The 16,860-nt window shown below is 48.0% G+C and overlaps 2 protein-coding genes across 3 annotated transcripts in view; both read right to left on the bottom strand.

The window, feature by feature from the left end:
• LOC141271829 (uncharacterized) overlaps positions 1 to 10,764 on the bottom strand; it is a 31,387-nt gene extending 20,623 nt beyond the window's left edge. For both annotated transcript variants that reach the window (XM_073681999.1, XM_073682000.1), the window contains exon 1: positions 10,698 to 10,764. The gene's annotated coding sequence lies outside the window, so the exon portion shown is untranslated. The remainder of the gene's footprint in view (positions 1 to 10,697) is intronic.
• Positions 1 to 16,860, bottom strand: part of LOC141271843 (uncharacterized) — a 165,227-nt gene that overhangs the window by 75,247 nt on the left and 73,120 nt on the right. The gene's annotated exons all lie outside the window — the stretch shown is intronic.

The raw sequence follows: 16,860 nt of genomic DNA, 5'->3' as shown, positions 1-16,860 counted from the left end.
GCGCAGTGTATCACACAAGATGGAATTAGATACGCAGTATCTAACGTATGTAAGATGTGACCCCACTCCGTCCACTTCTATGGGAGCAGTGGTGTAATGTGTGACACCCAGTAGGGAGGGCAGAGTGGGAGGATGCCTCGGGTCCCATGCTATGAGGGGCCCACCCGGAGCTACGGTACTGTTAACTGTATCGACTTGCGCCGATGCAGTTAAATTCTGCGGCAGAGCAGGGGGACATGATCTCTCTGCACTGCCGTGTGACCAATGTGAGGCCCGTGAGCCGGGTGGGCCCAGCTCTGAGCCCCCCGCCCGTCCTCGCAAAGTCAACTGTATTGACTGGTTGCCGATACTGTTGAAAGCAATGTTGAGTGAGGGAGCGTGATGCTCCCATCAATCCCCCTCTGCGTCTGACGTCACTGATGCAGACACTGACAGCGGGCGCGATGACGTCACCACATGGAGCCCACTGTGTGGATGCTCGCTACAGAGACTGGAGCAGCAGGAGAACAAGGAGGAGTACATTCTACTGTATGGAGGCCGACAGGGAGTGTATTCTACTGTATGGAGGCTGACGGGGAGTGCATTCTACTGTATGGAGGCCGACGGGGAGTGCATTCTACTGTATGGAGGCCGATGGGGAGTGCATTCTCCTGGATGGAGCAGGGCTGTGGAGTCGGTAAGCCAAACCTCTGACTCAATTTCCATGACACCGACTCCCTCATACATGGCTCATATTTAAGTGATAAATTTACTGTAGCACAGATTTATCTCAGCTAAAAGTCTATACCCTTAGTTTAGGAATAGGACAGACATTTATAGGACATTTCATAACTTTCCCAAATTCTTATGAAAAAAATATCCCCCGCAAACTGCATTGAACTACTGTACCCAATTTATTATATATTTTAGGAGTTGGAGTCGGTCCATTATAAATCAACTCAACAGCCCTGGTATGGAGGCCGATGGGGAGTGCATTCTACTGTATGGAGGCCGATGGGGAGTGCATTCTAGTATATGAAGGCCGATGGGGAGTGCATTCTCCTGTATGGAGGCCAATGGGGTGTGCATTCTACTGTATGGAGGCCGATTGGTGTGTGCATTCTACTGTACGGAGGCCGATTGGTGTGTGCATTCTACTGTACGGAGGCCGATTGGTGTGTGCATTCTACTGTACGGAGGCCGATTGGTGTGTGCATTCTACTGTACGGAGGCCGATTGGTGTGTGCATTCTACTGTACGGAGGCCGATTGGTGTGTGCATTCTACTGTATGGAGGCCAATTGGTGTGTGCATTACACTGCATGGAGGCCGATGGGGAGGCCATTCTACTGTATGGAGTATTTTTTATTTTTAGTAACAGCGCGGTCATCTGCTGAAGTTCTCCTACATGCACTATTAGGGTGCACCACCGTAGTTGTAATCAAGATTACCTGGTTAGGGGCCCATTCAGAAGTTTCACCATCCGAAACCAAAACCCTAGCTACGCTACTGGTGACACCAATCTGTCCACTTCTATGGAAGCAGTGGTATAATGTGTGACCCAAGCTCCATCCACCATATTAATACTCCTATAGAAGTGGACCGAGTGGGGTCACACATTATAGCACTGCTCCCTTAGAAAGGTGTAACCTTGCTCTGTCCACTTCTAAGGGAGTAGGGGTGTAATAGAATAAACATCCAGTAGATATAGAATTTCACAATAATATATACTACATATAATAAGCTTGCACCATTTAGTGCTTTTTATGTGGCACTAAAGGGTGCTTAAATTAAAAAAACAGATGTGGGGTCCCCCCCTATTTTTCGTAACCAGGCAAGGTAAAGCAGACAGCTGCGGGCAGACATAATCAGGCTGCAAAAGTCCCTGGTTATTGGGCCTTTCCCAGCCTAAAAATACCAGCCCGCAGCGGCCCTAGAATTAGCACATCACATTAGATCGCGCTTTGCCTGCCCCTTTCACGATTGCCCTGGTGCGGTGGTAATCGGGGTAATGATAGTTAGGGTTGATGACAGCTGCCAATTGTCAAAATTCACATCTGGCATCAAGCCCTGTGGTTAGTAATGAAGAGGGGTCTATCAGACACCCCCACTACTAACCCACTAATGAAAAGAAAAAAAAACAGAAAAATAAATGTTATTTGAATAAAGATTCCTCGATACTTTCCCAGGTTCATCAATTTATTTTTGAAAATAACAAAACAAGCAGGTCCGACATAGTCCATGACGTTCCCACAACTATCCCCAAATCCGACGTCAAAAGGCTATGGAGCCTTGTTCAGAGAACGACGATCCATAGGCCGTAGCAGCAGCAAACTAGGAAAGATTGATTTCCTAGTGATCGTTCTGTGCCCATCATTCCTCCTCAGCCGCTGTAAAGAAGTCGGGTAACAAGCATGGAACAACTTCAATATTGTCAATCACGTTCGTTTAGCGTCCTGACCTCAGCACATGTAAATACAACCAAAATGACTCTGTGTGATGGTGCAATATGTGAGCATTCGGGGCCCCACTTTAAACTTCTGCCCAGGGTCCCACTTTGTATAAAACCCCTGGACTGTGTATCAGGACATCACACATTCTGCGTGAGGGGAAAAATTGGAGAGATCACACTGGCTGACAGCTGCGAAAGAGGCACCATACTATGGGAGAATATGGTTTGCTCCATAGTTGGGTTGTATGTATCTATCGGAGGAAAAGGAACAAAAAAGTTATGATTCTTAGAAGGAGGCAACAAAAAAAAAACACTAAATCATCTCAGCACTGAAGGGGTTAATGCCCCTTTATATAGTGATGATGCATCATCACTATATAAAGTAAGAACCAGAAGAGACAGAGTAAATATGGCATAAAATAGATATTTTATTTAATACAAATGTAAAATTCTAAATATTCAATCAGAAAATTATCATGACAGACATAAAGTGCGGTGTGCTGGGAGAAACAACTGCTGCACCCTATCATATGCCCCCCAATAAAGATTGCCACATCACAGCAACATATGCCATATCGAGTGAAAGTCAGGTCAGAGAAATAGTGCATGTGGCTTAATATTAAATCCATTAATTCAAAGTCACTAGTTGCCTAGTAACCTAATTACTAATATGAAGGCCGATGTTTGTTTACTATCATCACTATATAGTCTAAGTGAGAAGTGAAAAAATATAGGCATAAATTAAATTTATGGGATCAAATGAATACATATGCACATGCCAATTTTTAATAACTTCTTTTACAATGAAGCCCTTAAGAACATAGGTGCAAGTAATTACCTTCATAAGTCACATGCTTAGTGAAAGGAAGTCCACCTGTGCACAATCTAAGTGTCACATGGTCTGTCAGTATATACACACCTTTTCTGAAAGGCCACAGAGGCTGCAACACCATTAAGCAAGAGGCACCACTAACAAAACAACGCCATGAAGACCAAGGAGATCTCCAAACAAGTCAGGGAAAAAGTTGTTGAGAAGTACCAGTCAGGGTTTAGTTACAAAAAAATATATATATATCCCAATCTCTGATGATCCTCCGGAGCACCATCAAATCCATTATCAAATGGAAAGAACATGGTACCACATAAACAAGTCAAGAGACTCTCAGCCCAGGCATGGAGGGCATTAATCAGAGCGGCAGCACAGAGACCAAAGGTAACCCTGAAAGAGCTGCAGAGATCCTAAGCAGAGACTGGAATATCTGTCCATACGACCACAATAAGCCGTACACAGCATAGAGGTGGCCTTTATGGAAAAGTGGGCAGAAAAAAGCCTTTACTTACACACAAAAATTGTAAGGCTCGTTTTGAGTTTGCTAGAATACATGAGGGAGACTCCACAAATGTATGGAGGTAGGTGCTGTGGTCAGATGAGACCATATTCAAGTTTTTGGCCACCAAGGTAAACGCTATCTCTGGCGCCAAACCAACACAGCTCATCACCTCAAGAACACCATCCCCACAGTAAAACATGGGGTAGTGGCAACAGCATGCTATGTGGATGTTTTTCCAGCAGCAGAGAAAGGGAAAATGGTCCTAGCTGAGGGGGAAGTCTGTCAGTGACTTAAGACTGGGACGGAGGTTCACCTTCCCAACAAGACAATGACCCAAAGCATACTACTAAAGCAATACTCGAGTGGCTTAAGGGGAAATATGTAAATGTTTTCGAGTGGCCTAGTCAAAGCCCAGACCTTAATCCAGTTGAGAATGTGTGGTCAGACTTGAAGATTGCTGTTCAGCAGAGGAAACGGAGCTGGAGCAGTTTTGCCTTGAGAAATGGGCAAAAATCCCAGTGTCAAGATGTGGAAAGCTCAAACACTTATCCAAAGCGACTTGCAGCTGTAATTGCTACAAAATGAGGCTCCACAAAGTACTGACTTATGCACACAGAAGTTTTAAGTTACTTTGTTTTACTTGTTGTTTGCTTCATAATAAAATGAAAACCAAATGTTCACAGCTGTAGGCATGTTCTTTACATGAACTGATGCAAGCCCGCAAAAAAACAGTGAAGTTCTAGGTTGTGAGGTAGCAAAACACAAAAAATGCCAAGGGGGATGAATACTTTCGAAAGCCACTGTATATATTGTTAGCCATCTGTCCGATATTAATTTGGGACTGATGCGCAGACCACAAAGTGATGTAAGTAAATGTGTTACGTTCATCAAAATGCTGAAAATATGTCTTACATAACTGTAGGACCTAAGGTATTCACAAAAAAAAACAATATTTATACCTGGACTTCGGTGCCAGAATGTCTGATATCCTTGGCCAAATGTGGCTTTGAACAGAGGAAACTTGTTTCCACAGGCAAGAAAAGTCACGCCTCCCAGCCCCTTGTACAGACTTTGTCAGGACTACATGTCTGCTTTCCATCAGATGACCTACTTCAATTACCTGTTCATCGCAGGAGGTCAGATGTTTAGAATGCTGGCTCTTTTTTCCCTTCCCAAGTTAAAATTAAGCCATGCTTCAATGTTTAATATGAGGGTGCAGTGGCAGACATACCATCGGTGCAGCTGCACCGGGGCCCGGCGGTGCAGGGGGGCCCTTCCCAGGCTGCTAATATTGAGGACAATATCCCCTGCTTCTCGTAGCCCCAGGCTCCGAGGGGGCCCATGGCCAGATTGCCCTCATTGTGTGTGGCGGGCAGGGAGGAAAATGGCAGTGGAGCTACAGGGATCCGTCCTCACCTCTGCTTCCTGCCCGGCGCTTCCTCCCTGACACAGATCCGCGCAGCTTGATGACGTCATCAAGCAGCGTGGGCCTGTGTCAGGGGGAAAGTTACCGGCAGGGGAGAGAGCAGAGAGAGGTAAGTTGTGTTTTTCGTCTTGTTTTTTTTTTTTTTTTGGAACCGATTCTCCTGTATCTCTCTCCAGTGTATGCGGGAAGGTGAGGGAGAGCAATGGTGGGCACAGCAGTGATGGGCAGAGCAGTGATGGGCATGGGGAGAGCAATGATGAGGATGGTGGGGATGGGGAGAGCAATGAGGAGGATGGTGGGGCTGGGTAGAGCAATGGTGGGGATGGGGAGAGCAATCATGAGGATGGTGGAGCTGGGGAGAGCAATGATGGGAATGGTGGGGATGGGGAGAGCAATGATGGGGATGGGGAGAGCAATGATGGGGATGGGGAGAGCAATGATGGGGATGGGGAGAGCAATGATGGGGGTGGTGGGGCTGTGGAGAGCAATGATGGGGATGGGGAGAGCAATGAAGGGGATGGGGAGAGCAATGAAGGGGATGGGGAGAGAAATCATGAGGATGGTGGGGATGGGGAGAGCAATGATGGGAATTGTGAGAGCAATCATGAGGATGATGGGGAGAGCAATGGCGGGGGTGCTGGGAGAGAGCAATGGCTGGGGTACTGGGGGAGAGCAATGATGGGTGTTTCACTTTGCTTGTACATTTTCCTTGTGCAGATAGCCTTACAGTTAATTGGAGAGAGTCACAGAGACTAAATAATTTAAATTATTATATTATACAATATATGTGACCTTGTTATTTTCTAGGCTGGAGATTATCGTGAGAAGACGAGATGTGGTTGGGAGATGTCAAAATGAAAGTCTGACCAGATGGAGAAGAAGTAGCAGAAACCGACTCTGATCAGATGAGACGTCAGCGGTAAGTACCTGGATGTAAATATTATTCTGTATCTGCACTGTGTGACTTGGAGTGATAATGTAAAATCCCTTAGGCTGCATTCTCACATTTGTGTAAAATGTCCGTGTGCTGCCAGATTTTATTATCGGATGGTCCACGTACTTGTAGAGTTTTATAGGTCCATTCACACATCCATGAAAATCATGGATCAGAAAATGAGATCTGTGAGGGTCAGAGGATGTCCTGTTCTGATCCAATTTTGAGGATGAGAATAGGAAATGCTCAATTAGTCTGTAAAAGCGGGCAGCACACCGACAGTGCATACAGATGCAGGAATGTAGCCTTATTATGTATAGCACAGTCCCTTAGTATATATTGTACTCACTTATTATGTATAACGCCATCCTTCGTTATATAGTTTCATCTTTTATTATGTATAACACCATCCCTTATTACATACCATCCTCTCTAATTATATATGGTGCTGTCTTATATTGCTTCCTATGCTGTTATGTACAGTGCTGTCCCTTACATAGTGTATTCTTGTTATTTTTGTCAGTCACAGCGCCCTCTTTTATCACATAGTCGTCTCTTGTTATATATAAAATGACTGCTGATGGGGCAGCCAGTGATCAGAAGACCAGTCCATCAGCTCTTCCATCAGAAAAGAAGCTTTCCCATGCTCCATCAGCCGTCATTGCATTATATATCTAACAAGATAAGACGGCATGTAATAAAGACAGGGGGCTATAAATAATCCAATATGTAAGGGACGGTGCTGTACATAACAAAAGAAGACACTGTGTAATAAGGGATGGCAATATACATAATAAAGGATCCTATGTAAGAGGATGTGGATGGCTATAAATACTACATCTGTAGCTTTGTCGAAATAAAAAGTGGGGGGTCCATACACATTTCTTGCACAGGGGCCCTAAGCAGTCAGTGTCCGCCCCTGTGAGGGTGGTACGTCCTCTCTCATGAGATGGTTTAGATATTGGTCCCATTTTACCATTACATCTATGACAGGCCATCAAATTCTGTTGGGGGGCTTTGAGGGTATCATTCTGTGTTGGGAGTCTGTGGGGATATACTGTGTATGTGAGGAGGGAGCTGTTTATCAAGGTACAATGGCTGAATAACAGGAACACATGATTTATAAACTTAATAAAAGCAGTTAATTATATGGTGCTGATTCACTGCTACAAGAAAGAGCTAATTGTAACTTGCATCCTATCGTAACGTAGTAGCAGCGAGTCAGTAGGATTAATTCTGCTCAATATTAAGTGACACAATTATTATAAGATAATAATTATGTGAGCAGAATTCATTTCAGCCTATTGGGTCAGCCATCTACAACAGTCAGAGTCTCTCATGCGGCCCCTTGGGAAAATTAATTGGCCACCTCTGGTATAAATAATACTAAAAGCTCACAATTTATGAGGGGAAACTATCTTATAATGATGCTTCCATGCATGAATAGAGAGAACTTGTTTACATCAGACAACCTCTTTATCACCTATCCACAGGATAGTTGATAAGTTGTTGATCAGTGTCGGTCCAACAGCTGAGACCTGCACTGATCTGCAGAATGGGGCACTTTTATCTCTTTTAAAATTGAACAGCAGTGCACATGCTCAGTCTGAGCTGCTTTCTTGCCGTATGGGGCTGCCAAGCGCTGCACTCTTCTTTTTCCAGGAGCCCCATTTAGAATAATTTGAGCAGTGGTTGGGCATCCAACCAGCCGCTCCATTTTGTAACGGGTATAAAAATTCCACGTTTTGCCAGTTGGTGCATGTCTCAGTGGTAAGATACTCACTAATCAACAAGTTATCACCTATCCTATGTATAGGTGATAACTTGTTTCCACTGCACAACCCCTTTAAAGGGTGTTTGCTAGCACAGAATAACTGTACAAACCAAGCATATGGGCTAGGTATATCATGGCATAGCCAAACATTTAAGTGCTCCTTCCCACCTACTTGTTTTCGCTCTATGACCGCCTCCCTCCATTTTGATCAACAGCTCTAGCATGATAGATTGAAAACAAGTAGGTAGGAAAGAGCACTGAACTGTTCAGCCAGGTCAAGGGTGCACCGAGCGCCTGTACTTAAGGAACAGTCACTTTGTGCTGACAGAGTCCCTTGGACGCATTAGATATCTGTTGGCCAAATGATTGTAGTGCTGACAGCTATCTCTACTGTGTATCGCATACATAGGAACATTTCACCAAATGTTCTTGTGTTCTCTCTTAGAGAGCAGATGTCTGGCTCCTCTGGCAGTGACTTATCTTCAGAGAGAACAAAAGGATCAACCATTGGAATTCCAACAAACTGAATCCTTCCCTCCCCTCACAAAAACTTTCGAAGTAGAGTCAGGAAGCCCCCATATACATCAGATTGCTGACAACCTGTCGACTTTAGCTTTATATGCATAGAAGCCTTAGTGCATCCTGTAGAATATACAGTACAGTAGTGTGTGCACAGAAATCATGAATCTCTGTACAGCAACTCCGATCTAGTCATCTCTGTTGTGGGACAGCTAGAATGGAGTTGCTGTACAGAGGACATCCTTATAGACAGTACAGTGTGCACAGAAATCATGAACCTCAGTGCAGCAAATTTGATCTAATCATCTCCGTATTGAAACAGCTAGAATGGAGTTGCAGTACAGAGGATGTCCTTATAAACAGTACTGTGTGCACAGAAATGAACCTCAGTGCACCAACTCCGATCTAGTCATCTCTGTACTGAGACAGCTAGAATGGAGCTGCTGTATGGAGGATGTCCTTTTAGACATGACTGTGTGCACAGAAATCATAAACCTCAGTGCAGCAACTCCAATCTAGTTATCTCTGTAGTGAGGCCGCTAGAATGGAGTTGCTGCAGGGAGTTTCATTATTTCTACGGGAGACAGTTACTCAAGATTACAGCCCTGATACATGAAGTCTGCCATTTTACATGCCAGTCTTAAAATAGGGTTATCTAGAGAAATTTGTGGCATTTTCTTATCGCTTTTCATAGTATAGTATACAAAATTACTCTCAGAGCTGATTGTTCAGTTTTGATATAATTCAACTTTTCCAGCATATGTACACAACTCTCAGCACCACCATTTTAAAGAGTGGGTGGAGCATTGTGGGCATGAACGTGATGGAGCGCAGCTGACATAATCATCAAATTTGACATCACAAAAGTGACATAAATTACAACAGAAATGTAATTGACCCCGGACATTCCTGTCACAATTTGTCACTTTTGTGTTGTAAATTATGATGATTCTGTCGGCTGCGCTCCATCATGGTAACGCCCCTTCCCCAAAAAGCTCCGCCCACTCTTCAAAATGTTGGCGCTGGCCGAGACTTGTGGACATACGGGAAAAGCAGAATTCTATCAAAACTGAACAATCAGCGCTATGTGTAATGTTTTATATTATGAAAAGTGAGAAGAAAAATGTAAGTTTTATTAATCAAAACAAAAAAAAAAAGGAATTGTGCAGAATTTGTTGGTCGTATAGAAATACATAAAAAATATAAGTGTGTAAAAAAATCCTTTAACAAAAAAAATAATGTACAATTTTTGATGTGTACTCCATGAAAAATTTGAGCAATAACCAAAAAAAAAAGCATTAAAAGCCACAAAATCAATACAATTGTAAAGCTGGTGTGTGTGTATAATATATATGACTTTTCCCACGAACAAGGTTTTAATTTTAATCAATAGAGCTTTGAATGTTAATAAGTTCCTCAATTGGATGTTTAAATAAATGTTCCTGTGCTGAGATAATCTAATAAATGCTCCCCTGCTGTGTACTGTGTAATGGCTGTGTCTGACCGTACAGGAACATGGTCTGATCATACCACAGCTCCTGGGCAGGGGAGGAAGCAAAAGAGAGAATACAGATAGCACAGCATGGGATCACAGCTGATTCTTTCTTTGAAGTAAAACATTGTTTAAAAACAGGTAGGGAAATGTTTTACCTCACAAAAAGAATCAGCTGTGATCCTGTGCTGTAATGTCTGTATACTCTCTTGCGTCCTCCCCTGCCCAGGAGATGTGGTATGATCAGACCATGTTCCTGTACGGTCAGACACAGCCATTACACAGTACACAGCAGGAGCACATTTATAAGATTATCTCAGCACAGGAACATTATTATATCACATCCAATTGTGGAAATTATTATTATTCCAAGATCTATTGATTAAAATGTACTTTTGTTTGTGGGATATTCAAGAAAAGCCTCCTGATAAGCCATTTCTTCCTGCTCCTCCCTAAATGGAGTCTATGAGGATCCTGGAATCATCTCCATTCTGGTCCTGTCAGTGCTGAGCCCTCTACATTAGAGGTGGTGAGATCCTCACTGCAGACATGGCATGCTAGAAACCTCAGCAGTGAGTCGTCTACAGAGGAGCTGCTGGGAGGACCGAGAATCTCACAGGAGCCTCAGATCTACTGTAGAGGCCGCCCCAGACATACCTCTGTACTGTGCGAAATGCGAGGGAAAGAGAAAAGGTCACAGCACTAGGAATAAGGGAGGCACAGGTCACAATAGTCTCAGCACTGAGGGGGTTAATGCCCCCTGCACCCAGTAATGGGGTCTCTCCACATACCTCCACCTGCAGAGCCGCCACCACATATATGGCTGTTCTGTGCGCACAGGACCTGTGATGAGGTCACAGGAGGGGAGGAGTCAGGGGTCACATGATCAGGGGCCTCAGTGGATGCAGGACTCTGCTGTGCTGGTTGTCATGGTGCTGGATGAGGGGAAGGTTATGTGTGGGGTCAGGAGGGGTTTACAGTGTGGATGTAGCAGAGCCGCGTGTGTACGAGGTGTACGGAGCAGAGCCGTGTGTGTACAAGGTGTACGGAGCAGAGCCGTGTGTGCGAGGTGTACGGAGCAGAGCCGTGTGTGTACGAGGTGTACGGAGCGGAGCCGAGTGTGTACAAGGCGTACGGAGCGGAGCCGCGCGTGTACGAGGCGTACGGAGCGGAGCCGCGCGTGTACGAGGCGTACGGATCGGAGCCGCGCGTGTACGAGGCGTACGGAGCGGAGCCGCGCGTGTACGAGGCGTACGGAGCGGAGCCGCGCGTGTACGGAGCGGAGCCGCGCGTGTACGAGGCGTACGGAGCATAGCCGCGCGTGTACGAGGCGTACGGAGCGGAGCCGCGCGTGTACGAGGCGTACGGAGCGGAGCCGCGCGTGTACGAGGCGTACGGAGCGGAGCCGCGCGTGTACGAGGCGTACGGAGCATAGCCGCGCGTGTACGAGGCGTACGGAGCGGAGCCGCGCGTGTACGAGGCGTACGGAGCGGAGCCGCGCGTGTACGAGGCGTACGGAGCGGAGCCGCGCGTGTACGAGGCGTACGGAGCGGAGCCGCGCGTGTACGAGGCGTACGGAGCGGAGCCGCGCGTGTACGAGGCGTACGGAGCGGAGCCGAGCGCGTACGAGGCATACGGAGCGGAGCTGCGTGCGTACGAGGCGTACGGAGCGGAGCCGCGTGTGTACGAGGTGTAGCTTTTTTTCTACCATCCTCCATACATACAGCTTCTCATCTCCCTCCCCAGGTCCTCCATACATACAGCTTCGCATCTCCCTCCCCAGGTCCGACATACATACAGTTTCGCATCTCCCTCCCCAGGTCCTCCATACATACAGCTTCGCATCTCCCTCCCCAGGTCCGACATACATACAGCTTTGCATCTCCCTCCCCAAGTCCTCCATACATACAGCTTCGCATCTCCCTCCCCAGGTCCTCCATACATACAGCTTCGCATCTCCCTCCCCAGGTCCTCCATAACTTTAACCGGACAAGGCTCGCCCTTGAGCCGGTACGCTTCCAGGATAGCCGAACGGATCCACCGAGCTATCGTGTCCTTGGAAGCACGTTGACCACGCCGACGACCAGCCGGAATCACAAAAAGAGAGTCCGACTTCCGAAAACCTTGTGTGATTGTAAGATAGAACTTCAATGCCCGCACTAAGTCCAACGAGTGCAAGGCCCGCTCCCTTGGATTCTTAGGTTTTGGACAAAGAGAAGGCAACACAATGTCCTGATTAATGTGGAATTGTGACACTACCTTAGGTAAAAAATCTTCACGGGTACGAAGCACCACGTGATCCGGAAAGAATTCCCGAAAAGGAGGCGAGCAAGATAGTGCCGCCAACTCCGACACCCTTCTCAAAGAGGTGACTGCCACCAAGAAGGCCACCTTCCAAGAAAGTAACGAAAGTTTAGCAGAATCCATAGGCTCAAAAAGGCCTATGCTGAAGGGCTTCCAGGACTAGATTAAGCCGCCATGGAGCCACAACTGCCCTCCGCGGCGGAAGCTGACGTGCGACTCCGCGAAAAAAAGAACGCACATCCCTGCGTGAGGCAATTGCCCTTCTAAAAAGTGCGGAAAGTGCAGATACCTGACCCCGCACAGTACTAACCGCTAGACCCCTGGCCAAACTATATTGCAAAAAAGCCAAGAAGTTGGGGATGGAAAAAACCCTCAGGTTTCTTGAAGATCCAGAACACCATGAATAGAAAGATTCCCAAGTTCTGTGATAAATCCTAGACGTAGCTGGACCCCTGGCCGCCCGCAAGGTAGCAATTACCTGGGGCGAAATCCCGCGACGGGTCAAGATCTCGGTCTCAAGAGCCACGCCGTCAAACAAAGTGACCTCAGGTCCGGATGACGAATGGGCCACTGGCTTAACAAGTCCGAGCGAAGGGGTAGTGGAAACGGAAGCGCCGCTCGAAGAGATACCAGCGTCGAATACCACGCTCTTTGTGGCCAATCCGGTGCTACCAAGATTACTGATACTCGTTCGAGTTTGATCCGTCGGATTACCAGAGGAAGTAAGGATATCGGCGGAAATACATAGACCAGCTCGAACTGGTCCCACGGGGCTACTAGAGCATCTACCGCCACAGCCTCCGGATCCCTGTACCTGGACATGAACGTCGGAACCCTGGCATTCAGCCTGGATGCCATCAAGTCCACCTGAGGAGTCCCCCAATGGGAACACAGCAGAGAAAAAACCTCTGGATGGAGACTCCATTCCCCAGGATCCACCTGCTCCCGACTGAGGAAATCCGCCGAGATATTCAGCACACCTGGGATGTGGATCGCAGAGATTGCCGGAATCCTGGACTCGGCCCAAACCAAGATCCAAGAGACCTCCATCATGAGTCTGGAACTTCTCGTCCCGCCCTGATGGTTGATATACGCGACCGCCGTCGCATTGTCCGACTGAATCCGGACCGGTAGACCGTTCAAAAGGACCGTCCAATGTTGGAGGCAGAGAAATATCACTCTCAACTCCAAAATGTTGATCGGGAGAGACGACTCCTCTGACGACCAGACCCCCTGAACCCAGAGGTCGTTCCAAACTCCCCCCCCAACCAGTCAGGCTGGCGTCGGTGGTAATCACCGACCACCTCGGGAGAAGGAAGGATTTCCCCAGGGATAGAGTCTCTGGACGTAACCACCATCCAAGACACTCTCGCACCCTGCGGGAGATAACGACCGAGCGATCCAGAGAAGTCAGAGATCGATCCCAATGTGTCAGAATAAGATTTTGGAGATCCCGGGAATGAAATTGTGCAAACGGTACTGCTTCCATAGCTGCCACCATTTGACCCAGAAGGCGCATGCATTCCCGAAGGGACATTGACACCGCCGACCTCATAGCCTAGACCAGAAGCCGAAGGTTTGCCTGTTTGACAGGAGGCAGAGACACAACTGCCCGAACTGTATCGAAATGCATCCCCAGAAACAGAATGGACTGCGCTGGTTCCAATGACGACTTCTTCCAATTGATCAGCCACCCGAAGTCCATCAGGTACTGAAGGGAGAGATCGCGAGCTGTTATCGCCTCCTCCGCTGTGGGCGACACTATGAACAGGTCGTCCAGGTAGGAGAGGATCGTAACCCCCTGTCTTCGAAGAAGCGCCATGAGAGGAGCCAAAATCTTTGTAAAAACCCTGGGTGCCGAGGCCAACCCGAATGGTAGGGCCACAAACTGGTAATGGGTCTGACCTATGGCGAAACGCAAAAAACGCTGGTGAGCCCTGCCGATAGGGATATGCAAATAGGCGTCGCGGATGTCGATAGACACCAAGAAATCGTACTGCGACAGGGTCGCTACCACCGAACGGAGAGACTCCATGCGGAACTTCCGAGTTCGGACGTACATGTTCAAATCTCTGAGATCCAGTACCGGGCGAAACTTGTCCTCCTTTTTGGGGACCACAAAAAGGTTGGAGTAAAAACCCCTTCCCTGGTCTTCCGGAGGAACCTGAACCAGCACACCCTGCTGCAGGAGAGAGTCGACCTCCTGTAACAGCGCAGCAGCCAGCCTTGGCACGGATGGAATGCACGTCTGACGAAACCTGTCTGGAGGTGGAGAATGAAACTCTATGAAATAGCCTGCCGACATAACCCGCGTCACCCAGGCGTCCGATATGTGGGATGCCCAAATTGACCCGAATTGTAGCAGACGACCTCCCACCCGAGAACCCTCGGGGGGATCCCTGGCGTCAATTAGCCTTAGCGGATCTTTTGTCAACCTCCCGTCTGTCCTGACGGGACTGTTGCTTCCAAGGAGTACGAGATTTCTGGGAGGATCTGCCGGAGGCCGAAGGACGACCTGATCTCCAAGAAGGCTGACCGAATCGTCCCCTGGTCCGAAAGGACCGATGACCTCTACCGGGCCCTGACCTGCCAGATGTGGATGCCGCTGCCTTCTTTAGAAGCAGGGAAACATCCTTGTCCTTGGCCTTGGCAATCAGCTCCGAAAGGTCCGAACCAAAAAGCTGACCGCCCCTATATGCAAGACTAAGCAAACCTTGCTTGGATACTGTATCTCCGGTCCATTGCTTAAGCCACAGAGCTCTTCTAACTGTGATGGCCGAAGCTTGAGCCTTGGACAAAATTGAAGTAGTGTCCAGTACTGCATCCCTGCCATAACACATGGCTTCTTCCATCAACTGAAAAAGCCTTTCCACTTCTGAACGCGGAGTCCCATCTTGCCATGCCGTTCGCAGCTGATCCAACCACCGCAGGGAAGCCTCACCGGCCCACATGGCCCCTAAGGCCGCTCGGAAACCATGACCTGCGACTTCATAGATGGACTTCGCCGCTGACTCCGATCTCCTGTCCAGAGGATCCTGAAGATTGGCTTTCCCTTTAACCGGAAGCAAGGAGGACTTGCTCAACTGAGACAGAGATATATCCACCTCGGGAGAAGGAACCCAATCAGTGACCATCTCCTTAGCGCAGGGATACAGAGCATCAAAAAAACGCATCCCCTGGAAGCGTTTATCCGGACACCGGCGCTCCCTCTCCACTGCCTCGTTAAGTTCCTCATGCGCAGGCAACGTTGGACGAGCACGGTGCGTTTCCTGATATAGCCGTGCCGACTTAGACGGTCTTGCCGGCTCTTCAGACAGCTGTAACACTTCCCGCATGTCCTTAATAAGCACATCTACGCGGCCTGAAAGTGAAATAGAGCGACCTCGTCGATCCTCTTCCTCGGAATCAAAGATTTCCTCAACCGAACTCGTTGGTGAAACCGAAACCTCTGATGCGCTGTGCGAGGGAGATAGTGCCACAGTCCTGCGGCGCTTTTTGCCTCGTGGCGACGGATGCGATCTGGCTGATACCCACTGACCCAGGAGGCTAGAAAGACTATCAATGGAGCGAGTGAGCGCTTCCACCTTAACATCACTAAGGGTCGAACTTGACGACGTGGAAGGCCTGGGTGTATCAGAAGCGTGCGACCGAACCTGGAACGGATCAGGAGAGCGGTCCGCACTCCCAGGCCCCTGATCCGACATGCCACCCACACCCGATGCCAGGATGTTACAATAAGGATGGCAAATAAAAGTGTGAAAGTTGCGCAGCCTATTTTCAAAACTCCTTTTTTTTTTTTTTTGTATGCCTCAAGCTCTGAAGGGTTAAAGCTCACCCTTAGCGAGAGCTAACCCAGAGCTGCAGAGCAAATAATTTAACTTAATCAACTGGGAGAAGCGCCCTCAAACACAAGGTGTTTCCCCAGGAAAAGAAAAAACAACCCTAAAGAACCATCCTGTTCAGAAGGGGTTAATATCACTGCAACTAAAATACTACACTGCCTAATAAGGTCAGCGAAGTAAATAGCTTCAAAAGAGAAGCGGTAGCGCTCACTATGTCTCCCTAGCAGGTTAGCCAAAGTGAAAAACGCTGTCAGGGAACCTCTGCCAAAGGCAGAGGGAACTCACCGATACGGCGGCGACCGCTCCTCCTGAGTGTGTGCGGCGGCGACCGCTCCTGAGTGTGTGCGGGGACGGGGAGCAGAGAGCAGGAGGTGCCCGATGGAACACAGAAGCCGGAGGAGAAGCAGGGACTGACACAGCGCGCGCCCAAACCAAGAGCTTCCTGCCTGAGATATGACGGCAGGAAGCCAGGAGACGCTAAGCTACGCCCCGCTAAGCCACGCCCCCCCGAAAGAGCCCGCGCTATTCAAGCAAAAGCTCGCTGGACAGAGAGCTTCCTGCCTCTATGAAGGCAGGAAGCAAGAAAAGAAAAAGCGTGCACTAATACAGAGAGCTTCCTGCCCCAATGTTAAAGAAAAAATGTGCGCTTATACAAAAAGCTTCCTGCCTTGATACACGGCAGGAAGCTTAAGCAATGCGGGGCCACATATAAACATTACTGGCCTCCGTCTCTGCTCCCCAGTAAAGGCAGCGTCTGCAATAGACAAAAACACACAGGCAGTCACACTTATAGAAACGGCATCTGCTG

The sequence above is a fragment of the Phyllobates terribilis genome, unplaced genomic scaffold (assembly GCF_046119375.1).
Source record: "Phyllobates terribilis strain yellow unplaced genomic scaffold, ASM4611937v1 Scaffold_5__5_contigs__length_657084704, whole genome shotgun sequence".
Taxonomy (NCBI): Eukaryota; Metazoa; Chordata; class Amphibia; order Anura; family Dendrobatidae; genus Phyllobates; species Phyllobates terribilis.
This window is presented reverse-complemented; position numbering and strand designations above follow the sequence as displayed.